The sequence below is a fragment of the Peromyscus maniculatus genome, chromosome 22 (genome assembly GCF_049852395.1).
Source record: "Peromyscus maniculatus bairdii isolate BWxNUB_F1_BW_parent chromosome 22, HU_Pman_BW_mat_3.1, whole genome shotgun sequence".
Lineage (NCBI taxonomy): Eukaryota > Metazoa > Chordata > Mammalia > Rodentia > Cricetidae > Peromyscus > Peromyscus maniculatus.
In genome coordinates this window covers 44,539,738-44,567,128 of record NC_134873.1, presented here as the reverse complement: position 1 = coordinate 44,567,128, position 27,391 = coordinate 44,539,738, and the positions used below count along the sequence as shown (strand labels likewise).

At 42.6% G+C, this 27,391-nt stretch overlaps 1 protein-coding gene across 2 annotated transcripts in view; it reads right to left on the bottom strand.

The window, feature by feature from the left end:
* Nucleotides 1-22,759, bottom strand: part of Rasgrp3 (RAS guanyl releasing protein 3) — a 99,267-nt gene extending 76,508 nt beyond the window's left edge. For both annotated transcript variants that reach the window (XM_016003426.3, XM_076559276.1), the window contains exon 1: nucleotides 22,520-22,759. The gene's annotated coding sequence lies outside the window, so the exon portion shown is untranslated. The remainder of the gene's footprint in view (nucleotides 1-22,519) is intronic.
* Nucleotides 22,760-27,391: the final 4,632 nt, after the last annotated feature.

The window sequence follows — 27,391 nt, the reverse complement described above, 5'->3', positions numbered from 1 at the left end:
GAGATCATAAGAGGGTAAAATAAAGCCTCTCAGTGAGTGGGAATGAGCGGAGGGGAGTGAGCCATCACAACAGAAGAGCAAGGGCTGCTCAGCTGGAAATGGCCAACCGCAACAGTGGAGCTGAGGTAAAACGTGAATTCCCACAGATTCCCTTCCAGCAGTTCTCAACCTGTGGGTCGCGACCATCAGAAAACACGTATTTCTGATGGCCTTAGGAAGCCCCAACCATAAATGTATTTTTCTTGCTACTCCATAACTGTCATTTTGCTACCGAGCAGTGTCTCAGCTCCTAGGACTATGGGAAATATGTGTTTTCCCATGGTGGCACCCCACAGGTTGAGAATCACCGCATGAGGGGTTTATTCTAGTTACCGGAACATAGGCATTGTATCACCCTGGAGGATGAGTTAAGGATGCTCCCCACTTCACAAAATCGGAAAAACAGCACTCTTGTGCTTTGATTTATGAAATGCTTAAATTTAAAAGCATTGCACACTCGTGGTAGCAAACGGAACAAGACAGCGCGGTGGGTGAGAGCCTACCAATCCCCTTTTCTCTGTGTTCCTGTCTCGCTAACATAGCATATGTTTTCTGTCGCGTGTCAGCAATATGAGATTCTAAAAAGATAGATAGCATAGATCTTCTTTTCCATTTTTAAAGCTGATACTCTGTAATTTTTTTTCCTTTAATAACATATAATGGCCATATGTCTTGGCTCCAAACCCAATAATACAGGTTTTTTTAAAAAATCTTTACCTTCTACCCCACTGTATAGCTACATTGGAGAGTACCCACTGTACTGTTGATGATGAATACTCAAATACGAGATTTTGCCTCTGTAATCACTATTGCCCACAGCATCATTGAGTGAATGGGTTTTATTTCTATAGTATAGATCCCCAAACTGGGATTATTAGGGTTGCTAATTTATTGATTTCTGTGGACAAAGATCCTCTTCTTGATCAAATGCTAGCCAGGTTTCTCACCTCTCTTATCCATCTAGACCTACCAGGATTTGAACCAACCCAGGTTGCAGAGATGGCTCAGTGGGTTGGTTGCACAGATATGACGACCTAGTTTTGGACCCCCGAGCCCACACAAAGTTGGACATAGTGGCTCGTGCCTGTCGTCCCAATGCTCCTATAGAGAGATGGGAGGTAGAGGCAGGCGAATGCCTGGAAGGAGCTAACCCATCATGCCCAGTGGCAAACGGCAAGGAGGCCCATCTCAAACAAGGTGGAAGGCGAGGCCCTGCACTTGAGGGTGTCCTCTGATCTCTGCATGTGTGCCATGAAACACACGTGCTTGCTTGCACTCACACACGAGTGCACATCCATCACAACACACACACACACACACACACACACACACACACACACACACACACGCATGCACACACACACACATTTTGAACAAACTCCAAAACAGTTTCTAGAACGTCAAGGCAACATCTGTGAGATCACTTTGATTTGCCATGACAAGTGAGTCCCTTCCCAAGGACACTCAAGACTGTCAAAAATCTTTACTGCCTGTTCCAACCACCAGATGGACAAGACCCATGTTATTCGGTCTCTGTGGGAGGACAGATTGCTAACTTTGACAGCCGCTAACTTCCTGACATTGATAGCTAGCAGACACAGACAGCCTAGTATCACCAATACCCATCAACGCTCTGCCTCTACTAAGCCCCTCCTTGGTTGCCCCCACGTTTCCCTTTAAGATATCTGGGTGCTTCTGTGCAAATCACAGTTACCTCCTAATCTTTACGTTGGGCTCTTTGCCATAGTTACTACTAATGAAAATCTGTCCTTGTCTCTTGAACTTATGTCTGATTTGACAAAAAAAAAAATTATTCTGTTCTTTTTTTCCCCTAATCTGAGCTAATAACAATACAGAGGTCTCGGGCTGAAAAGTTCTAAGAAATGTTAACTTGGAGGGTCTGGATTACAGAATGAGAAGCAATAAAATTTCATTTCACAATTCCATCCTACGAGCCACACTCATGCAATAACTAAGGTGTTGCTGGAGGGCTTCTCTCCAGGTTCCCCAAGCCCTGCAGTCCCACAATCCACTTATGAAATAATCACTCAGACGCTTATATCACTTATAAACTGTATGGCCATGGCAGGCTTCTTGCTAACTGTTCTTTTATCTTAAATTAACCCATTTCTTCTATAAATCTATACCTTGCCATGTGGCTGGTGGCTTACCGGCGTCTTCACATGCTGCTTGTCCTGGCGGTGGCTGCAGTGTCTCTCCCTCAGCCTTCCGCTTCCCAGAATTCTCCTCTCTCCTTGTCCCACCTACTTCCTGCCTGGTCACTGGCCATCAGTGTTTTATTTATATAGAATGATATCCACAGCACTAAGGTGGAAAGTGCCTGCTTAATTTTCATGAACAATAGTTAAGTCTCTTCAAAGGATATTAAACTCAACTAAATTTTGTCAAAGTTAAAATTTGGAGTCTGTCTACTTCTGCTATTTTCTTAATTTTTTTTTAAAATCTTGTGCATTAGTTTGATTTTAGAGGCAGGGTCTTGCTGTGTAGACCAGGCTTGCCTCAAATTTATAATCCTCCTGCATCAGCCTCTCAAATGCTAGGATTACAGGTGTGCATCGCATGCCTGCCATGCCTTGCTATTTTAGTATTTGTTATCTGCACATACCAAGACTCCCAGGAACTCTAAGACCACATCAATCAGTTGCTGACTGGCAAACTGGCAGACTATAACGAAACAGAATACCAACGGTGTCTTGAAGCACAGTCCCAGCATGCACTGGGGCTGGTGAGGTGGTCAGTCCCTCCCACACATCACTCTGTGTGGCTTGTAACAGAAGAGCCAGCGCCTCCCATGACATCTGAGGCAGGAATATAATACCAACAAAGGGCCAAGGATCACCAATATGCACAGCTACATGCTCCAAGCATGATGGTTAATCAGAAGAAAAAAAAATACCAAAAAAAAAAAAAGACCCCAAATCAAAAAATCCTCTACAGTCTAAGTTTGTTGCATATTTTACTTTAGAAGACTGGAGTGAGACCTTAGAACGAGAGTATTTTTTAAAATATTTATTTATTTATTTAGTTAGTTAGTTTTAGTGTTCTAGTGCTCTGTCTGCATATTTGCTTGCATTACGGAAGATGGCGTCAGATCCCATTCTAGATGGCTGTGAGGCACCATGTGGTTGCTGGGAATTGAACTCAGGTCCTCTGGAAGAGCAGCCAGTGCTCTTAACCATTGAGACATCTCTCCAGCCCCAGAACGAGAGTATTTTTAATAGTGTATGCAGTCCACATTATTATTAACAGTTACTTCAGCACCAGCCACCACATTCTAAGTCACTAACAACTACACACCATGTTCCTGATTTTAAGAGGAAAAAAAAGTTGTTGTATTTCTTATAACGAGGGGAATTTGTACACAATTCTTAAGCATTCTTTGTTTTTGGAAAAATACGCATTCAAACATTACGGTTCGTGAAAAATGACACCCTACCAATCACAATTCAACACATCCTATTCAAGAACACATTTATTAAATAAAATAAACACAAGTTCAATTTGGATCCAACTTACTGGCCCAGATGAGCTGCGTCCTTTCCTTCAGAACGAAACGCAGGCAGGCCGTTCCCTGCTGCGTGTGATACACAGCGACTTCATGACACCCAAGTCCTCAGAAGTGACCGACTATAAATCAACCCTCAGCTCTCACCTGAGTGTTCTCAACAGAAAGGCCAGGTGTGAATATAACGGCTTGAAATGGGTCCCCTGTGCCCTTATTCCACAGACTGCTATTTATTTAAAATTCCTAGTAATCTACCTGACTGTTCTACCATATGCTTTCTTTTTCTTCGTTAATCCTTTTTTCTAACCTAGCAAGGCAGTATGGTAAGCTGGGGTCTCACATACCATAGAACAGAAAATGGGATTCTCATTCCCCAGTCAGTCATGTATAAACTAAACTTTTGAGGATTAAAACAACAACAACAACAAAAAAAAACCCTTCATTTTTAATAAGGAAATGGAAATACCCATCTCAAAAAGCTGGCTGCTCTGGTTTCCCACATAGGTTTTAGAAAGGAAATAATGCATTCTAGTTCAGAAGTGTAGCCTATGAAAATAGCCAACAAATGAACAGAGCCATTTAAGAATAACTCAGTATAACATATGTCATATCAAAAAAAGAAACAATCCAAGGATTAGGAAAGGAGACAGGAATTGGAGGCTCATCCCTGTAATATTAATATTTAGGAGACCCTGGCAGGATTTTGTGAGTTGAGGGCCAGCCTGGGTTACAATAATGAGTTCCAGGTCAGCCTGAGGTACAGAGTAAGAGCAGGTCTTAAAACAAACAAACAAACAAACAAACAAACAAAAACAAAAAAACCAAAAGCAAAACAAAAAACAAAGACAAAAAGCAGTTGGTCAAAATAATCAGAATGAATATTCAATGAAGTATAGACCACACAGCCATGAAAAAAGACAAACATATATGCACTCTTATGAAATCAAACAGGATTCTCCTTTTCCTGTTTTTGTTTGTTTGTTTGTTTGTTTTGGTTTTTTTGAGACAGGGTTTCTCTTTGTAACAGTCCTGGCTGTCCTGGAACTCACTTTATAGTCCAGGCTGGCCTTGAACTCACAGAAATCCACCTGCCTCTGCCTTCCAAGTGCTGGGATAAAAGGTGTGTGCCACCACCACTGCCCAGCTTCCTTTTCTTTTTCTTATATGCCTAAATTTAGCAGTGAGTATATTTATAACGAATAGTACAACTTCTGCAATTAACGTTTAGAAGTATTATTATTAGTGCCAGGGAGAGATGCAGGTCTATGTAGGTCAGGGGACAACTCTGAAGAGTTGATTCTCTCCTTCAAACAGGTTCCAGGGATTGAATCCTGGTCATCAGGGTTGTGTAACGAGCACATTTAACCGCTGAGCCAACTCATCAGCCCTAAAACTAAAATTGAAGGGGAGTACAAACTCAGTCCTGATATGGTTTAGATGAAAGTCCACCCCGGTCCTGATGGGAGGTGATAAGACCCGTAAGGGTTGGTCTTAGGGGGAGACCTGTCAGTTATTGGAGGCGTGTCCTTGGAGGGAAAGGTAGGACCTTCCTGCTTCCTCTTTTCTTCTCACTTCCCAGCCCCGGGGCTTGTAGAACTCTCAAGGCTACAGGAAATTCGCAGATCTTCATATTATACACTTGGTCATATCTGAGTGCGAATTGGATTGATTTGCCTCAAAAGTATGTTTATTAACTTCGTTGTTATGGTGGTGGTTTCATGCATGCGTGCTATGTCAAGTAGTCTAATTGTAGTTTAAATATGCACGATTTATTTTATGCCCATTGTGCCTGGGGAGCTTTTCTTTCTTTCTTTTCTTTTCTTTTTTCTTTCTTTTTTCTTCTTTTAGTAGAGTTGAAATACTCAACAGTAACTGAAGGGCTCTCTAACATGGCGCTGTCAGGTCTTGCCTTCTGCACCTCCCTACCTTCCTTTCTCCCCTGCTAAACCACACCCCTAAAGCTGGCCACCAGGGTCTATTCCCTTACATGGCCACTTACTTCCTAATGCCTGACTAAGACTCCAAGGTCTAGTAATCAAAATTCATTATCTGGCTACACTGTTCAATCAGGACTTACCAGCTCGTCCTAGCACAGACTTCCCCCTTTTTCTCCTTAAAAAAAAAATTCTGCAAAAATTCCTGCTGCTGTCTTTGTCCAACCCAGAGGCAGCGCCCCGCCCCCCCAACTCCTCCACCACTCTCCCAACCCCTGCTTGTCCGTCCAAGGTAATCAATGTCCTTTGTGCTGAGAATTTGGAGTCTGGGTGTGTCCTATGACTACTCCAGGACCCCCTTTCAGTAATAACATTAAAGGAGAATGAGTTCAGAATTGAAGGTCTCCAAGGTCCTAATTATTCAGAAGGAGGCTGGGGGTGGGTTTTGTTCTTACTGATATGATTTGGTTTGATTGTGGTTTCTGAGACAAAGTCTCAGTGAACAGCTCAATCTGGCTTTGAACAAATTTACTCTGTAGCTGAGGCTAGCTTCAAACTCTTTGTCTTGCTGACCCAGCCTCTCAAATGCTGAGATAAACAGGTGTGTGTACCATACCTGCCTTAGTCAAACATGTCTATATTACTTTGTTAAATCAAGTGTGTGTTCCAGCTATAAAAGGAGATAGAGTGTGTAACTGCCAAGGTACGAATGGGGAAAATGGAATACAGCGAACTTTAAGAATTCAAAAGAGAACAAAAAAAAAAAAAATAGGGATACTAAAAACCAATGCTATGTAATATTCTAATGACCACAGTGTGGCTCATCTAACCCCACCATCAGAGTGTAAACACTGCCATTAAATAACAAAGAAGACAGGCCTGGGTTCAGCTTGGTTCCATAAGGTTGTTATGTGTCCCTCAGAGGACCCGAGAGACACCTTTCATCCGCTCAACTCCTTTAAACTGCTTATTGCAAAGCCTTGAAGTGAATTAAAAGCAGATTTCTTTTATGCCAAAAATAACAGAGGGCACTGATGTTGAAAAAGTGAGGGATGGGAGAAGTTCCAGGGGAGACAGAGAACGTATCTGTGCTGTAAGTTGGACACACAGAATAAAACTGGCAAGAAACTACCTAACATGTGCCCAGTGTCAGTCGGCTGGCTAACAGGTGTCCAGCTGGGATAAGAGAAATCACACAACACTCCCTGCTGGAGGGGGCCATCTCTAGTGGGCAGAGAGGACAATCTCTAGCACCCATTAACCCCTGCTCTCCCTAGGATTTCAGAAGGTGAAGTCTTTGCCTGCATAACAGAGACAGAACTCCTCGAAGAAATCCGCACTAAATTTAGCCAGGCCAGATGGTACAGTTCGTCTCTTAGTTCAGAGTGTGCAAACCTAGATAGATGGTTCTAATCATTCTTCTCACGGAAGCAGATGGAAAATTCTTTCCAGAAGTTAATCCTTTAGTCTGATTCCAGAAGGAGGCTGTGTGGTTCCTCTGGGCTGTCTATGTTTGGCAATGCTTTCTCAGGCTCCATTCATTTTACACACTTTGGGGATGAAGTGCAGGGAATTGTGGGTGAGACATTAGGAAACTAGGAACATGACAGCAGTTCATTACCTGAAGACAGCATCTTTCCAAACGTTCTTCCCCAATCCCAATTTTCAAGGACTTTGTGGTGCTGTACTGGGTAGCCATTAGAGCTTTGATCTGGAAGTTCCAACCCCCAATGAGGCTTCGGTAACTGTCATGCCTACAAGGTGGGGCCAAGAGAGGACCCTGAAGACCTAAGATCTGGATGCGCCAGCTCTCTTGGTTCCTGGACCCTGGACGCTGGAGGTAGACCGAGCAGAGTTCTCCAGAGAACACTGCCGGACTGCGCTGCATCTTCCCCAAACCCTGCAACCTACCTATCCCTTCATTTGTAAGTTACACCACTAAATAAACCTCCCTTTTAACTACGTGGAGTGGCCTTAATAATTTCACTAATATGGTGCTGTCGTGATTACTCGGTTGCTAAAATAGAAAAATTGACCAGGATGAGCAACCCAAAGACCCGACTTCTCTGCTCCCTCAGCCTTAAGTATTTTTGAGGGACAATGAGCAATTCTACTACACTGCTTTTAGGAGTCCATCTTAAGAGTAAATCAACTAAATTAGTGGCAATTTGTGTCTCCTGGATTTATTTTCGAAAGGAAAGGAAACGACACAGAAAGGTGTTTTGAACAATTGTCCTTCTGACATTGCTGAGAGACACAATTTTCCCAGCAGACTCCCCATTATTCTGGCTCTTGGGACCCTTCTGCCCCCTTGTCTGCGATGATCACCGAGCCCTAGGTTCGGGAGTTGTGCTGTAGATGTATCAGTTGGCACTGGGCACCACGATTCTGACTTTTGATTCCTTGTGGTTTTCTGTAATAGTCTCTGGCTGTTGCAGAGAGAAGTTCCTTGATGAGGGGTGACACTTATCCGGGGGGCATAAGGACAAACATTTAGAATGTAGTTAGGGATTCTGTTGATTTAGTAAAGCGGTTGTTGTAGACTCTTCACTGGGTAGATGGTTATGTTTCCAGTACCAGGCTTATTTTCCTCTTACTGAGTAGAGTCTTAAGTCCTAGTCTTGAGTCCTGAACAAGGACAGCGGCAATAGGCATGCTAACATGGATGAGGTGTGGGAGAAGTTCATAAATGTACATATGAAACCCCAATTAAAGAAAAAGACCATGAGTTTGAAAGAGAGCAGGGGGAAGAGTTCATGGGAGGATTTTAGGGGAGGAAGAAAAAGAGGGAAATGAAAATTTTATTTTTATTTATTTACTTTGGTTTTTCAAGACAGGGTTTCCCTGTGTAGCCATAGCTGTCCTGGAACTAGTTCTGTAGCCCAGACTGGCCTAGAACTCAGAGATCTACCTGCCTCTGCCTCCCAAGTGCTGAAGTTAAAGGTTTGTGCCATCATGCCTGGTGATAAAACTATAGCCTCAAAAAATTAAAAATTAAAAATAGAAAAGAACCATCCTGTGCTGCCTAAATGTAAAACGTACGTACTTCTTATTTTCATGGGACAATCTGAGTGCTGTCTGGTGCTGTTGTCTACATGAAGAGGCTGAGAAGGTCTAGTTGGCACTGTGACACTGCCTGGCCAGGGTTCCCACTTCCTTCTGACACCATTTTCAACTGCCTAGTCTACTTTTGCCCATAAACAGGCATCTGACCCAACCAAAGCCCCTCACACCTTTAGCCCCAGCACCCGGGAGGCAGAGGTAGGTTCAAAGCTAGTCTATTCTACAAAGGGAGTTTCAGGATAGCCAAGACTACACAGAAAATCCTGTCTGAAAAACAAAACAAAATGAATAAGCCAAAAAAAAAAAAAAAAAAGGTAACATAGTGCACAAAGAAGAAAAATAAAATTCTGTAATCACAACTTTGTGAAGTTTGTATGGTACACATGTGTAGCAGCCTGCAGATGTCTCCCAGCTAACCTCATAGACTCTTGTGTAGTCTGGGCTCACACTGAATCAAGGCAGATTCTCTCCGGCCAACAGGATCCATGAAAAGTGACAGTTCAATTACCAAGGTAAGGCCGTAAAAAGCATTGCCTCATTCTGAAGGAAGTCTGATGCCATGCCAGGAAGATATTGTTATTTCCTCCAGTGAACCTCTGCCCTGATTGCTTTCTCTATGCATTCTGAGAATCCCACTGTGCATAAGTGAGTCGACAGAAACCTTGTCAAATCTAGACAGGAAAATAAACATTCAGATCCCTGAAGTCCAATGAACCTCAAGCAGTTAACATAGAAAGATATCGTCACAGTGACACAATGTAATCCTTTCTCTAAATCCAAAGACAAAGGAAATGTGGAAAAGCAGCAAGAAGAGAAGCAACTCATCACATAAAAAGAAAACCTTCAGAAGACCATCATCAGGTTTCTCAGAGGAAACCTTGCAGGCCCGGAAAAAATGGAATGATGTCACAGAAGCTTAAAAAAAAAAAAATCTGTCAACCAAAGATATTAAACCTGGCAAGCTTTTCTTCAGAAATGAAAGAAATAAAAGGGACCTCCCCAGACACACCAAAGGTGTGGGAGTTCATCAACAATTAGACACCCACTAGGAGCCAAAGAGAGGTCTTCAAGTTGGAAAGTACATGAAAGTATAAAACTTATCCCTAGGGGTTGGAGCAGTGTCTCAGAGGGTAAGAGCATTGGCTGGAAAATTATCAAAATCAGAAATCTGAAACATGGTTCCAAAATGGACTCAATTCTGCCCATCACAAGACTAAAAAGAAAAATTGTGAGCCCATCATAAGTATGGATCCATCCATATTCTGATACCACCATGGTGATGCCCTAGCCACTTTAAACTATTATATGAAAATGGAACAAAAAATGTATTAAAATTAGCTATGGCTACGTTCATTTGTTAACAGAGACACAATATAGAATGGTGCAAATTGCGACATCAGTAACAAAAAGTTATTGTTTTCAGCTTAAAATAGATGGCTAAAAATATCGAATGTTTTGTGTGAGCCTCAGGTGGTAACTACAAAGCAAACTCTGAAGAACAAACAGGAGATAAGAAGTTAGGAATCAAAGCATACTCCCCCCACGTCAACAGAAAACCAAATCACAAAGGACATCAGCCTCCAAGGAAGAATGAACAAAAGAACTCGAAAACAGTAGACAGCAGGCTGGCGAAGCATCTCTGTTGGTAAGTGCTTATTACTACACAAACATGGTCCCAGTTTGGAGCCTCATCACCCATGTAAAATACCAGGTGTGGTGTACCCACCACTGTGGTGGTGGGGGGCAGGTGTACCCCAGGGATTTGCTTGTCAGCCAATCTAGCCAAGTAGAGGTTCAGTGACAGATTCTGTTTCAAAAAATAAGTTAGAGAGTGCTAGAAGACATTCAACATAACTTGTGGCCGCCACACATGCACGCATGGACAAGCACATCCATGCATACATGGGTACACACATACATATACCACATAGACACAGGAGAGTAACAATATAAAGTACTTACCTGTCAATACTTACTTGCTAAGTAACTAGATTAAGTCAAAAGACATGAAGTGGATGAATGAATAAAAATCAAAGCTCCAACTATGTGTTGTTAGCAAGGGTCCCATGTCAGCTTTACACATACTCTGAAAGTAAAGGGATGCAAATGGGTATTCCATGTGCATGGAAAGCAAAAAAGAGCACAGAGATAGTTACATTTATATGGAATAAAGGAGATGCCACGCCAAAAACTATCAAACCAAAGAATGGCGTGACATGAGAAAGGAGTTAATGTATCAAAAGGCTCTAATAACTATAAATACATGTGACTACTATAAATGTAGATATTTGCAAGTGTGGACAGAACCTAAGGTAGAAATAGACAGTGTAATCATAGAGAATTTAGACATACTTCATTCAACAATGGACATAAAGCAAAGTAGAAATGTAGAGTTGAACAACCCACTAGAGGTTGAGTGGACTTAGTACAAAGAAGATTCCACCCAACAGTGGTGTATGCATCCTTTTAAGTGCATGCAGAACAGTCTCCAGGATAGACCAGATGTTAGGCCATGGAACAAGTCTTAACAAATTAAAAGAGAGTAAAACTATGTCGAGGAACTTTTCCAACCACAACAGCATGAAACAAGAAGTCTATAATGGGTTAAGGCTGGGTATCATGGACCACACCTGTAATCCCAGTACTTGGGAAGCAGAAGCAGGAGGATTCAAAGTTGGAAGCTAGCATGGGCTACATACTAAGTTGGAGGCCAACCTGGGCTACACAGGGAGACCCTGTCTACATATAAATTTTTAAAAATCAAATCAACCACGAGTGGTGGTTCCCACCTTTAATCCCAGCACCGAAGAGACAGAGGCAGGTGGATCTCTTTGAGTTCAATGCTAACCTGGTCTGTATAGCAAGTTCCAGGCCAGCTAGAGCTACTGAGTCAGACTAAATCTGAAAAACAAAAATAAACAAAGATTAGTCTCAAAAAAGATGCATCAATTTCTAAGAGATACAAACTGGGGAGCTGATAGACTTCTTCCTATTCCTGTGTGTGGGGTGCATGGTGAGGTTAAGAAAGCCCGAGAGAACAAAGGGTCCAGTGAATGAAGGGAGTGGGGAAGCGGCCATCATGTCCCATCATGTAGCCTTTGCCCCTGACTTTCTGGTTTCTAGAGAAAAGCCTTCATCTCCCTGGTCACTTCTTCCATTTTCACAACATGCAGCTTTTCTTGCAACAGATTCAACACTTTGCCCATATTTCTGTTTCTGGCAACCTGGGCTAAGACTGTAGGCAGTCTGCACCCCTTCCCAGACACACCGTTCTCTCAGGACTTCAGAAAGCAAGCGAGCATGCGGAGAGGGAGTCCCCGGGGGTGGGAAACCAGCTGTGAGATTACTAAGAGAATCCAGGAATGAGGTTTAAAAAGGAACAAGAATGGAAGGAAGGGCCCTGAGAATAGAAATGAGACACATCTAACCGGAAGGGTGGCCAGCTGGATTCATGGTGGGTGAAGAGCAGGATGGTGGGAAATATGGCCCCAGCCGAATGGAGTGACGTCAGAATCTCAAAGAGCAACGCCCACTGAGTGGATATCCACAGAGGACAGAATTCTCATCTCAGAAACACTAAGTTTAAGACTATGAGGAACACCAAGAAGAGGCACGTTGGAGACAAATGGCTAACCCTGGACCTAGATCATAAGCTCAAATTCTCTCAACGCCATTTTAGTAAGGTCAGGGTTGGCTATGCATCACTGGTAAGAACAAGTGTAGCCTGGAAGAATGGGTTTCGAGAGACACAGGAAACAATTACATTTGTGGAGAGAGGGAGAAGCTCTTTGAGAGGTTAGAAGGGCCAAGGAGATGGCTCCATGGGTGAGAGCACCTACCACGTAAGCTGGACCGCCTGAGCTCAATATCTGGAATTCACATTTTAATAAAGGCAGATACGGTAGTGTGTACACATCTGTATTCCCATGGCCAGCACAGATAGGGAAATCAGCTGAAAACCCTCCTACACAGCAACACAAGAGAGACCCTCTGACCTCTACATGAGTGCTATGGGGAGTGCACACACACACACACACACACACACACACACACACACACACACACACACACACACACACAATCAAGCAAGCAATCAATCAATAAAGTGGAGGAACACCAGGACCATGAAGTATCTGATACTGGGAGAATCAAGTGGAGCAAGGTGTTCTCTATTCCCCTTCTCAAATGTCTGTCCCAACCCTCTCGCAGGTCCCTGCATTCACTGACTGTCTGGTAAAACTGAGCACTGGCATGCTCTATTGATCTTGGCTGGGGACCAGTTAGTGTCTGGCTTTGTTACACCTACCTCACTTCCTAGTGCTTAGCAGCAAGAAACAATGGCAGTACCTTCAGGATCCAGCTTGCAGCTATCTACTCACCAAAGCATAAAAACTGGGAAGTGAAGGCTGATGGTGTACCACGGAGGCTGCAGGGTCATTCCTCCAAGCCCAGTCTCAACCCTCCCCGCAAGGATTCCTGAGCAATTTTGTGTAGTTTGATTTCCAATATGCTGCACTACTTAATTCTAACTGCCTCTGCAATTTGCTGTCTTGTATCCTTCAGTAAAACCTCACCTATTTGCAAATCAAAGGAATCCTGAATTTGGCTATGCATTAAGTGCACAGCCAAAAGTATTTCCTTAAAGAAAAGCCAAGACCAGGCTTTGGAAGTAAAGTTAGACCAAAGACTAAAAAGGGCCGGGCTGTGATGGTACACACTTTTGATTCCAGCACTCAGGAGGCAGAGGCAGACAGATCTCTGAGTTTGAGCCTACAGAGCAGGTTCCAGGACTGCCAGGGCTACACAGAGAAACCCTATCTTGGTGTTGGGGTGGTGGTGGAATGGACACGTGATGATTAAAAAGGACTTGGTCCCTAAGTCACTTAGATGAGTGACTTTCTTAAGAATTCTATTTCCTCATTCTTTGCTAATTGATTGAGTTTTCTACCAACATTAACAGATAAAATAAATAGGATTTACCTCTTTAGCTTGTCCTGGAATGTAGGACAGCATCTACTTCCTGCAATCTTTACAACTGCTTGCTTCTTTGCATACAAGGTGATAATAAGTTGACAATTCATGCTATTTCATTTATTAACAATAGCATTCATACATTGGTTATAGAATGCAATTGTTAATATATTAATATAGTGTATAAAATATATTACATCAATGTAGAAACACCATATTAACCATTGTATTTCTTTGTAAATAAAATGAATAATTTCAGGAATATAATGACATATTTATATTAAACAGTAACTTATCAAGTAAGAACTCAGTCCATTATGCATTCATTGTAGATGCATTGAAACAGTTTCATCGAAGACATATGGCGTTTTAGGGGCAGATGCCTAAAGCTATTTATAGCTTTGTTTCTGTGAAGAAAATGGAAAGTGAATTTAGAGGTCCGAGAAAATCCCCAAGCTTTTGGAGCATTCCCAACGTGTGAGCCATGCAGCAAATGGTCATTACTTGCGTTTTAGACGGCTTTAGCTTTTATTCTGAGTCTGGACTTTTTTCTGGCTGCTCTAAATCTACCTTCATAATCAAACCCGTGTGTAACAAGAGAGGAACCCCAAAGAGGACTGCTGCAGTTGGCCGCAGCCCCTCCTCAGGGCTCCAGGGGCCTGGATTTCCAGGTCTCTGCCTTTGGCAGAGCTCTGGGAACTTCCAGGCTCTTCTGGTTGTCTCCCCTTCCACAGGTTTATTTTTGCATCTCCTTATTTAGCACTTAGAGCTATCTTTATCACCCCAGCTGACTGGCATGGGAGTCCCCAGGGCAGGGAGTTACACAAGACTATTGAAGCATGCTTCCTACATTTCAAGTGAAACATCAGCAAGTAGTCACAATGCTAGAACCGTGTGTGTGTGTGTGTGTGTGTGTGTGTGTGTGTGTGTGTGTGTGAACGCACACATTTTAACTGCTAAAGATATCTTCCTTTTATGTAGCATCAGAGGCACAAAATCACAAAGGCTTTCTGGAACTCAGTTTCAGTCTGTATAGAAGAATCGATTTTAGGCCTAGAATATGTGCACACACACACACACACACACACACACACACACACACACACACACACGTGATACCCACAGGAGAGTCATGCAGATTCAAAACGAATAAAGTTGACTACAAGTATATAGTCCCGATTGATTTTGAATCTGCATGTCGGTGTAGTATGTGTGTCTGCAGGTACACTAGCCTGGCCTGCAGGCCAGGAGTCAGCCATAGGTGTTTATCAATTCCCACCCTATTTTTTGAGACAGACTCATACTGAGCCTGGAGTTTGTCCTTTTGGGGGCAGACTGGTGGGCCAGGGAGCTGAGCACATGTCTGCCACTGTCCCCAGAGTTCTGGGGCTAAGAACAGAGGCAGGCCACCACTTCCACCTTTTGTGTGGGTGTTAAGGATGCAAATGCAGGTCCTCAGAACTGCTCTGCAAGCCTTTTACCAGCTTAGCCCCACCCCCCCACTCCCACCCCCCCACTCCCCCCCACCCTCCACCCCCGCCCAGCTCACTCCTGTGGTCAACTGAGAAATCCATGGGTACTCAGACTCAGCAAACTTTGAGTTGTTCTAATAGGCCACACCACAAAAGCCTCCAATCCTTCGCCTGCTTTCAACTATTCCATTTCAGTTGAGACCTCAGAGAGTTGCCAGCTCTCTGGGCAGGATGGAGGAGACTGTGAGTCCTGAACACTACGTGTATAACCCACGTGTTACATGTGTCGCCCGCCACCATGCCTAGCAGCCACTGGACACCTAAAGCTACTGAGCACTTGGAACGAAGCCAGTCTGAATCCAGATGTGCAGGAAACAAAACTTTGCAACAAACTTCAAAGACGATAGAAAAAAAAAAGGAAAAGGTAAAATATCTCGTTAAGGGTTTTTATGTCAGTCACGTATGTTGGATTAGTAACGATCTAGAGGTGGGTGGTTACATAAAACCAATTACTAAAATTTACTTAACTTATGTATGTATGTATTTATTTATTTTTAGCCTGGTGTCTTGACAAAGATGAAATGAACCATGAAGCTCATTTTTTATTCCTTTTGGACACCACTGGTCTTAAGGCCTTCCTAATAAAAAGCCATAGTCAGAGCCCCTGCAGAATTCTACTCCAAATTGAATTACTTGGAAGCAAATGGGACTGGAGCAAGGGTTGCAACGGCCTGTGCTTGTTCAGCTCCTCCGTGCACAGAATCTTAATACTTCCCAACACATCAGCCGTGGACACAAGCCCTTACATGAGGAAGCCACCTTCCATCCCTTCAGGCATATCCCAGTTGACAATACACTCTTCATTCTCATCTACCAAGTCATTAACTATACCCAAGGAAACAGGGCAGTGAGTCACGAATCAGTCGTCCTGAGTTTTTGCCCACCCCCCTCCCTCCTACCCCCGACCCCTGTCTCCTGCGTCTACACAAAGGCAAGAGATCAGTCTGCAGAAATAGAAACATGAATGTGATTGTTTCAAGTTCAAACAATGGAAAGTCAAAATTCGAACAGTTCATGTCTGGGTTGCAGGCTGCTAGTCTGATGTGGAAAAACTCCCCGAGATATTGCTGAGTCGTGTTCCTGGATTTGTGCACAGGGAGGAGCTCACCTTGGCCCGGGACAGCAGCGAACATAAACTATTCAACACCAATTCCCGATATGGATTACCAGATACTGAATTCAACACATATTGGGGGTGTGGGGGGGGGTGCTGCCAGGAAAGAATAGTATTACTACTAGTTTAAAAAAAAATAGTGATTTCACAGTAGATTAGGCACAAAACAATACTATCTTTGTGGGGTTCCGAGGGGAACGCAGGAATAAGGCCGAGATGGAGTCCACTGAAATTCCCAGTTGGAGCTGCGGACATCTTGTCTGCCTATAATTGTTTTCTGCCATTCATTTCCTTCAATTGTCAATTATTACTAAAACAATTACGGAAAGAAAAAAAAAGTGTGTGTGTGTGTGTGTGTGTGTGTGTGTGTGTGTGTGTCTTTGTTTCCTGCTGCCCATGAATGCAGTGAAGTCATAGAGCAGGCCAGTGCATCACAAGCTTTTCCATGACCATAAATTACACTGTCACAAACAGGATACGGCTCTTAACTGGGCGGGTGAGGAGGCCACAAATGGCGCTGAATTAGCACAAGTGTGTTGTTGATCATGACGGCAGGGCACAGGACAGAGACTCAGCTCTCTCTACTTTGTAGATAGCAGTGGGGTTTCGATCCTGTTTATGAAACAGTATATGTGTTTATTTATCCCAGAGAGTAGAAAATACAAGTCACTGTTATTTCACTGACTGCTAATGTCTCAGTTTGTGAACTCTCAACTCTTTGTTCCTCCATATATATGTTCCTTCATATATATGTGTGTGTGTGTGTTCCTTCATACATACATATATATATATATATATATATATATATATGTGTGTGTGTGTGTGTGCGTGTGTTCTTTCATATATATGTGTGTGTGTGTGTTCCTTCATATATATATATGTGCGTGTGTTCTTTCATATATATGTGTGTGTGTGTGTTCGACCATACCACAAATATAATCTTATAGCCTTTTCTTTCTCATATAACATTAAGTATGACTATTTTCCAACACCTTTAAATAGTCTATTGGAAACTATCATCTCTATAAAATTAAAAATTATGGAATAATATTAAATAATTCCATTTTTAAAGTATTTTCCGTTTAGTCATAAAGTGTTGCCTGTTGCAGGTGGAGATTCTTCTGCAGGGCCTGGAGACTGCTCACCTGCCTAGAGCAGTTTCTGTTCTTACAGGGACAGGATCGGGGTTCAGTCCCCAGCACTCACGTAACAGCTCACCATCATCCCCCAGCTTCAGTTCCAGAGGATCTGACGCCCTCTTCTGCTCTGGGAGGGTACTGCACACAGGTGTTATCCCACTATCCATATATGCAGGCAAAACACAAACATAACATAAAAATAAAAAGTCTGCATACATTTTTGTCTGAATTTGATTATTTCTTTGGACTGCATTTCTAAGTTAGACTTTTCATTTTCTAATTAAAAAGATACATTGTGCCAGGCGGTGGTGGTGTATGCCTTTAAAATCCCAGCACTCGGGAGGCAGAGGCAGGCAGATCTCTGTGAGTTCGAGGCCAGCCTTAGCTACAGAGTGAGTTCCAGAAAAGGTGCAAAACTACACAGAGAAACCCTGTCTCAAAAAACCAAATATGTGTGTGTGTGTGTGTGTGTGTATTGTGATGTTTAAGAAGTTCTATTAACAATAAAGTCTTACATGTGCATTTTTAAAGTTTATCTTTTATAATGCTTTATCATCTTTTATAATATCTGTTATAATATCTTTATCATCTTTAATAGTCAAACATAATAAAACAAATAAATTTCTTTTTTCATTCTTTGCTGGTATTGGCCCTGCAATCTAGGGTCTTGCATGTGCTGGGCAAGTGCCCTACCACCGAACGGTCTGTATAATTTCATAAACGTTTTCCTCAGCCTATTAATACAAACAGCCTCTAAACCGGTGTGGGCACCACAGCCTAGTGATGTGGTCACCTTGTGAACTTCAGCCACACTATGGAGATTGCTGAGTGGCCTGCTTCCCCCAGTCAGCCTCTACTGTCACTGGCCTGGATGGAGGGTTTTTAGCAGATGACCCATCTAGAGGGTAGCCAGGGACAGAGGCAGGAGATGGTCACCTTGGTTTCGTTCTACTGCATAATCTTTATTCCAGTAGAAAAACCAAGGGGAGACGAAAACTGAGCCAGTAATGGGGAAATAATACAGGTAATAAATATATGACAAATAAAGACGATTATAACGGTATGTTCCTGTAATGCCGGTATTTGGGAAGCTGAAACAAGATTACCAGTTTGGGCTACAGAGTGAGACCCTGGCTTATAAAAAACCAAAGATGAAAACAATAATAACTGAAACCTCTTTGTATAAACTATTTCCATTTCCTCAGAGATACTAACTCAAAGGTGTGCAATATTCCTTTACACTGTAAAAATAAATCACTGTAATCAGTTTAATAAAAAAGCTAAACGGCCAATTGCTAGGCAGGATTTTTGAGTCAGAGAGAACTCTGGGAAGAAGGAGGAGTCACCAGCCAGATGCGTAACGAGGAGGACACACACTAAAAATGGGATAGAGGTAAAAAGCCACATGGCAGCATGTAAATTAATAGAAATGGGTTCATTTAAGTTATAGGTGCTACTGAAACAAGCCTAAGCTATCAGCCAAGCTTTCGTAATTAATAAGAAGTCTCTGTGGGCTGGCTGTCCCAATGAGCAAGTACTACTACACAAAGGCAAGGAATTCTATGAACTCTACTCAAATTTGGAACAAGAAAGGACCAGAAATCTAGGTTATACATGAACAAAGGCTTTGGTTCCATTTCCTGTTATCTTTCAGTGACTGTAGTCCTGAATTATGGATGACTCGTAACACCCCCAGGGCTCCACCCTTTCGCCTATGACACATGGCTACCAACGGAATCTTTCTGGAACTGTTTGTGAGCCCCTAATAAGGTAATGGGAGATCGGTGTCCTGACCTTTCGCTGAGATCCAGTAAGTGCTCAGGAGCAGCAGGCTGCTGTCACTGCCATTCCTTGCCCCCCTCCTCAGCTAGTCCGTGTTTCCAGCTGTGAATAGCTTTGGTACCCGGCTTTTCCACCTCCACCTCATACTCCATACATCTCTGATCCCTTCATCACTCCCTGACTCAGAGCTACCTTTGATGGGCTTTGAATGGACCATAAGTCACACACACACACACACACACACACACACACACACACACACACACACACACACAATCTGTCCTCTCTTCCCATAGCCATGCCTAGTTCGTTTTCAGAGCAGGTCCATTTGCTCCCTAATGGGTTCTTCATATGCATCAGAACCCAGGCCTCAGGGACCCGCTCTCCCTACCCTAGAAAGTCTCGTGTCAAATCTTATCCACATCATGACCCTGCCCAACATCTCTCAGTGTCCCATGACATCTTTGAGATGTCCCTTAGTTTGGCATCAGTCCCATAGCAGCATGGCCTCAACCTCTTCCAGACACTTTTCACGTGCCCCAAGTGTTCATTTCTCTGCTCTTGTCAAGCTGAATGACTCAGTTCCCTGACTGGTTGAATTAAAAATAAAGGGCAATTAATTAAATGTGATTTCAGGTGCAAGGGTAATGGTTTTACAGATGTGACCCATGCAATTGTCCCCAAGCAAACCCACGCAATAGGACACAGATACTAGAATGCTTTTGTGTTTTTGTTTTATTACCAGAAATTCACATTTCAGCGAGCATCCTTCATCTAATAACCTGTTCCCTGAGCATGCCATGTACATCTCCATCTCCGTCCATGCTCACTGCTCCTTTCCTACAGTGGTCGATCTCACCTCTGTCTGTCCTCACCATATGGTTGCTCTCCAGGAACCAACTCAACTTTATATTCCATCATGCCTCCCCGACTGAGGTCTTCCTTATCAAGGATTCATATCTATATCATTAGTTTGGTTCCGTATATAGGCTTTAATTCTATTTTTAATTCCTACTTACTTCTCTTTCTCTAACTGAATGTTGATCTGTACCAAGATCTGACATGATTTTACAACTAGGAGGACTTGATGTGCTTTGGCACTGATGGTGGGGGTGGGGTGCTGCTTGCTAGCCTAGATTGCAGGGTTTGAGGGAGGAGAATGGAAATCCTGTAGAAAGACAGAACCCGGCACACAGCATACCCTGTCCTCTGCCCAGCTTCGGGCCACATGGGAGATGAGTGTGGCTTCGTGACCTTGGCCTGGTTTACCTCACACCCTCTTTTACACACCCTACACGGTGAAGATTATTTTCAATGACATCTAAATCCCTGGAGCTTCTCCTGATCTTTTGACCCTGAATTTCATTCCTATGGAAAATGAGGCCTAGGGTAGCTATTCCTTGTCACCTGTAAACACACAGTGATTGTAAGAGTCATCCTAGAGATGGCACCCCTCGATTTAGTTAATAGAAAAATAAAAAAAATATATTGATAAGTATTTTTCTAAATTACCTAACTTAAAACACTCTCAGGAGCCTGAGAATGCCTAAAGTAACCTATGAAGCTATTAAGCAACTCCTAAGAAATGCAAGGGAAATAACTGGCATCTTATGAATATATTTATTAAGCTTGGCACCCAGAAACCAATAGCTAATGATAAGACTTTGGCAAATAATATATATCCCAGACTCGTCATTGTTATCTACTGTTTAAAACTTGACTCATATTAGAGCATAACTCTCATAAGGTTCACTGAGAGTGTCCTTTTCTTTTTCATGTGTGTGCGGGTACTGTGCATGGGTGTATAGGTGTTCTCACATGCAGAGGTGTTAGGACGACCTGGGAGTCCTCCTCTAATGTATTCTTGGAGGCAAAGGACTATTTAATGAATCCAAAGCTTGCCAACATGGCTGGCTAGGCCACCCAGCATTCATGTGAGTGCTGGGAATCAAAAGTTCGGTCTTCCTGCTTGCTGCCTATGTGGCAAGCACTTTAACGAAAGTTTTCTTAGCTGGCAAAAGTTGTTTAGCCATTTAGAAAGGGATGAGTTCAGCATTAGCAGATTTAGCTTTATTGAGAGCGAGATCCAGGTCCCTAGAGTCACTGTGTGACAGTTGACTAAAACAAGATGGATTCAGAACTGACTTTGGAGTATTGTGGTGCCTGAAAAATCAATATGGAGAGTGGTTTGCTTAGAACCCTTATATCTAGCTAGTCATTCTGTTTCCCTTTGTCTTTTCAAAACTTCATTACAATTTCCATTAAAAAAAAAAACAAAACAAAACTCTGTGAACCATTTCCATGGAATGACTTAGAAATTTTTAGTCAGAAACAAAACAAAAGAAACCCACACTTAAATTCTTTCAGAGTACAAAAGGGCCAAAGAGAGCCGCCCTGACCTAGAAGGAAGCCCTAGGCTCCTCACCAGCTCTGGCAGGCTCACAGTTGGGCTTTCAACTTCGCTATCTTCTTGCTGCAGATTCTAAACACAGCAATCTCCAGCAGGGAGGGGCCGAAAGAACAGCCACCGGTTTCCTTCTCAGCAATCAGCAGAGCCTCCTCCTTTGTCAGTCACGGTGCCCACAGCAATCAAGCGTCTCTATCTGCTGCGGATGCACACAGCCTCGTCTTTTAAACAAACGCGCACACTTAATGGCAAGGAATGTCTTTTAGAGGGTCCCCTGGAGCCTCCCAAGTTTTTGTGAGCAGCATCAACTGCTCTTGGATTGAATTTCCCTCCTCCCTTTCCATCTCTAAGTACAAGAACGTTTTTGAAGACACTCAAAATCTATGCAGCAGAAATGTTTTGAAAAACAAAATGAAATGTAAATAATTACTACAAATAGTTCCTATCACTGGGAAAAGTTCAGCACTGGATTGTTTTGATCTTCTAGAAGGTTCGTTCATCCTTGTTTAAGAATGATTTATCAAAAGGGGAAACTTTGTACTAGAATAATTTTCATCCTCACGATTTTACACAAAACTTAAATTTCAGTAAAATAACTTCAGTGACTGTTTGGCTGTGTTTAAAAACATGCTTATTAAATATATCCTAAGCCGGTTATTGATCAAAGAAATGGCAGATGGATTATTAGTCAGCACAAGAAAAAGCACAAATAGTATCAGGCAGATGTTTTCAAAGGTGATCACCAATGAGATTATAGATGATGCTGAGATTAGCGGAAGTTACCACAAGGAAGCAACTACCCAAAATAACCTTAAGATAAGCATTTACTATTAGAAGCCCAGGGTGCCATCCCTGAGGCGTCTGACTGCTCTTCAGAGCAGACTCATCCAAAACTCACTGAACAGTTCCAGGAGAACATGCCCACAGCCACAAATACTGCCCATAGCCGGTATGCAAAGCCAATGAAATGCGTTAAGACACACCAAGAGGCAAACTTAAAAACGACGTGTACCTTCATTCACAGATGCGCAGTCAACAGATGTGTTCACGACACTAGAGAAGCATCTTTCTTTCCTCCGGGTTCTTGAAAGTTTCTTTTCAAAGCGCCCAAACACCTAGAGATGGCTGCCCTCGCTTTGAAAAAGCTGTCATCACCTCCACTGCTCAGGTGCAGTTCAAAAATGACGAGTTAAAAACAAAAAAGAAAGGAAAAGAAATTTGCAAGCCAATTGTGCCTACCCACCACCACCACGAAGCTCCTAAGCTTTGAGCTCAATGAAGTAAAGGTTGTTTGGCTAAACGGTAAGCCCGCTTCCTCCCATTCTTTCCCTACTTAGTTTTCCGGCCTCCAGTAGAGTGGTGGTTTTTTTTTTTTTTCCCCTTTCCTGGACTATAAATAAGTTGGTTGTGTGAGTGCTGAGGAAAGAAGAGGCAGGAAATGTATTTGATTTCAAAAGGCAGTCAGAGATGTGTGTGTGTGTGTGTGTGTGTGTGTGTGTGTGTGTGTGTGTGTGTGTGTCTTCCTTTCAAGTCAACACCAGCAAACACACTAAAGAAAACGTAGCCTAAACAATTCAACTTTGGTGTGGGCAGAAGAGCTGCCATTTACCGTCCCTTAGCCTCTGCTTGACTAGATGTTGTCACTTCCCATTAGCAGAGCTGGAATTCGGAAACTCGATGTATTCTGCGTAAAACCATGATCTACCACTCTGCATCCTTTATTTCAGACAGTTCAGACGGTGTCTTGCTGCACAACCCAAGCTAGCCTCAAATTCATGATCCCCCTGCCTCAGCCTGTCAAATACTGGGCTTGCAAGCATTCACCGCCATGTCAGACTCATTGTTTCCTGTCCTTTAAAAAGATGTTGAGGTTAGAAGGTTGGCTCAGCAAGGTGAGAGCGCTTGCTAGCGATTATGAGGACCGGAGCTTGGTTCTGAGCATCCATGTAACAAGGGTCAGCATCCCACAGGCGCCTGTAACTCTACCTCTGAGAGATCCAATACCCTCTTCTGGCCTCTGTGCACAAAACCCCTCCTCTCCGTGTGTGTGTGTGTGTGTGTGTGTGTGTGTGCGCATGTGTACATACACAAATTAATAAAGTCTTTAAAAGAAAAAGCGGAGAATTTCCTGAGTCCAGGTGCCAAAAAATGAATACAGCATTTGAAAATAATGTAAATGAGAAGAGCGGACACTTCCACAAAATCCAGTCTGAAACCATATCATCCATTCTTTTAACTGATAATAGCTTTTCCACGTTCTTGCAGTTCAAAGTTGTTCAAGTTCCCTCTTGATTGTTGACAAATGTAAGCCAACACAGAAATTAGAGAGTCTTTTTCACATAGCAGATGGGCAGCTAAAACTTTAGCTATTCTTTGATTCTGACATGTAGAGAAATAACCATTTGTAAAACAGTAAGCAGAAATATAAAACTGGTCTGTGTTTTTTTTAGATTTATTTTATTTTTAACTACACGTATGTGGCGGGGGGTATGTGTGCATATGAGTGCTGATGCCATCGGAGATTAGAGGTGTCAGATCTAATGGAAGTGGAGTTACAAGCTGTTGTGAGTCGCCTGACATGGGTGCTGGGAACTAAACTCAGGTCCCCCGAGCTCTTGACCACTGATCTGTCCCTCCAACCTTGATCTCTATTCTTTTGTGGGCAATTCCCCACCTTCTTCCCAAAAGTTCAGTTTATATGCTCCAACGAGGTAATGAGATCTAGTTTATTCTGCAGAGTGAGAGGTAAGTTAGGGGTGGGGAAACAGTTTAGTTTATAACATATGCACACAGTAGTTTTTAAATTATTGTAACTGCATATGTCACACTTCAAATTTTCATTTTATTTGAAGAATATAGCTTACTGGTAGAGTACTTGCTTGGCATGCTCAAAGTCCTAGGTTTAATTCTCAGTCCTGTAAAAAAATGTTAAAAGTAAAAATAAAACTTTATTCAGTTAATAGTGAATTTGAAAAACTGTACTACTCAAAGAGCTTCACAAGACTATAAAATACCTGTTTATTGCCTGCCTGTCATCTCTCTCTCTCTCTCTCTCTCTCTCTCTCTCTCTCTCTCTCTCTCTCTCTCTCTCCATCTCTCTCTATACCATTCTACACTTAACTGCCTCACCACAAGCTTCTCTTTACATAGGAATAACATGGACACAATACAGTACCATCTTGCCTGTTGGAGGAACCACTCAAAAGAAACGCAAAGGGCCACTTACATCGGCGACATCAACATCAGAAGTTCTGAGCATGTGTCCCACATCAAGCGATTCTCTATGAAATTGTTTTATGGTTTGTTTATTAATATTGCATCTTCTAAAAGGAATTTCAGATTTTAAACATAAGAATAAAAAAGTAAATGTTGGTTATATTGGGTACTCCTAGTCAGAAGATCGGAGCAGCATTTGCCTCTAATGTTAAGACATTAACTCTGAGGTACTTCGAAAAAGTTATCTGACGCACTGGAGGTCTGTTGGGAGAACTAATGAACAGCCTTCTCTGGTTGTCTTGGTTTTCTGTTAAGTGAATACAACAGCATACATCTTATCGCCATCACCCAAAATTAATTTCAGTATGGGCAATATGGAAAAAAACCAAACCCATGTCCCCCAAGGAAACAAACAAAAGGCCTGAATGTTAGTGCTCAGAGGAACCAAACATACTGCATGTATCTGAGCCTTAATTATGTGTTTTAGTAACGGCCCATCTTTGTCTACACAAAGCAGAAGCTCTGGGGTCACCGCTGAATTGTGTCCTCTGACTCAACTGTGGTATCATAAATATTAATAAAATACATAGGGACTTCTGTGACGAGTGCTCAAGATGACACAGGCTTAACAGGACTAGCAGGAAGATGGCTGAGGGTTGGGAGTTCTGCATCTAACATGAAATATAGAAGTAAAATTATATATATATGTCATTCGCTATTTGAAAGAACCAGAAACTTGGTGAGACAGAAAAGAACCTTCTCTATTAACTTAATCAAAAGAAATGTATGTACACTAGCAGTTCGTTTTCCCGTGGCCAAGTTCTCAGTAGAAATAACATTAAAGTCACCTTGCAAAGTTACAAAAATCCTGGTCCAATTCTAGAATGCATGGTATCTCCCAGGAGAGGCCCAGCCTCGGGAATGTCCGGTGGGAAAATCTAAACCAGGCGGTTTTCATTGTTTGTGGGCTTTGGGCTCCATTGTTGTCCTGACCCTTTGCCTCACACCTAAAACACAGCAGGTTTCTGGGGACCAAGCAGAGCAACAGAAAGATGCCAAGGCTCTCTGACAGGGACTGCCTGGAGCGTGTTAGCATGACTCTGACGTCATGAGTAAAAGGGAATGCTAACTGCTGCTGCACTAAAACAAACAAACAAAAAAAAAAAAATGTGGATTCTGAAACACGGACCCTCATTTAAGTGTTTCTGCCTCTTGCATGTTCCCCTGAGGAAAGTTGCTGGGCTCGGTCATAAAGTTGCTTGTGAAGCTGATTGCTGGCAGGAAGAAGCAAGGGCCTCCCTGGGGTACACTATGCAGAGGAGAGACCCTTGCAGGGACAGTGTGTAACACACATCTGAAGACAACGAGAAACTACTAAAAACTCCAAGAGCATCGGTGCCCTGGGTTACCTTGTCTTGTGCGATATTTGAGAGGAGAGAGAAACATGGGAAAAATCCTCCTCGTAATTAAAATTCATTGTTTTGGAGTCTCTTTAGTATGATTAAAAAGTCACTCTGTAGGTTGATTACAGATTTAATAGTTTAGACAGTTTCCTCGTTTGGCCATTAGAATTGCTTGAACTTGCAGTTGTATCGAAATACTTCGTAGGTCCCTGAATGCCCAAATTATACAATCAGTGCGAAAAGCTTCAGCTGAATTTACATTAACAGTGGCAAGTGAATACAGCTGCATTCTAACATAACTTCTGGGGGTACAAAGGCCATTTAATGAGATGCAGCAAGTTGAAAGTAAAAGCAAAAAGCCCTCTAGCCCTCTGGTTGTGTACTGCATAAACAAGAGTCTGTCTCTTGTCGGATTTGGAGAAACAAGCCAACGCGCAGAGAGATGCTTATTCATGGAGCTACATGGTACTTTCCTTGAGCGGCCATCAAGAAACTGAGCGGTTTATTCTGACAGACTGCAAGGAACTCAGTCTGCCAGTGGGCAAAGAGATTCGATCCCAATCAAGTTTAGGATGAGAACACAGCCCCAACCTATACCTTGGCCTCAGATTTTTTTTAAAAAATGTATTTATACCTGGTATAGTGGCCCATACCTTTAATCCCAGCACTTGAGAGACAGAGGCAGGTAGATCTCTGTGAGTCTGAGGGCAGCCTGGTCTAGAGAGTGAGTTCCAGGACAGCCAGAGCTATGTAGTGAGACCCTGTCTCAAAACAAAACAAAACAAAACAAAACAAAACAAAACAAAACAAAACAAAACAAAACAAAAACAAAAAACAGAAACAAAAAACAAAAAAACAACTAAATAAACAAACAAAAAAGGTGTGTGTGTGTGTGTGTGTGTGTGTACATGTGTGTATCACATGGTGCAGGAGCCTGCAAAAGTCAGAGGAGTTCATTGGCTCCCCTGGCACTGGAGTTGCGGGTGTTTGTGAATAGCCACATAGGTGCTGGGATCCAAGCCCAGGTTCTCTGCAAGAGCAGCGAATGCTTGTAAAGCAGAACCATTTCTCCATCCACCGTTCACAGATGTTTAAGGCTGTGAAACAGATGACCCAGCTCGTCCACATCTGGCCAAGTAGACTTGGGAGAAAATCATGTACGAAGATGGCCTCCAGTCTTGCCTGAGACAGTCATTTACACATGATCATATAAACCTCATCTACTTTGCTGAAGTTTACGAACTAGAAGTAAGACATGTCTTCTG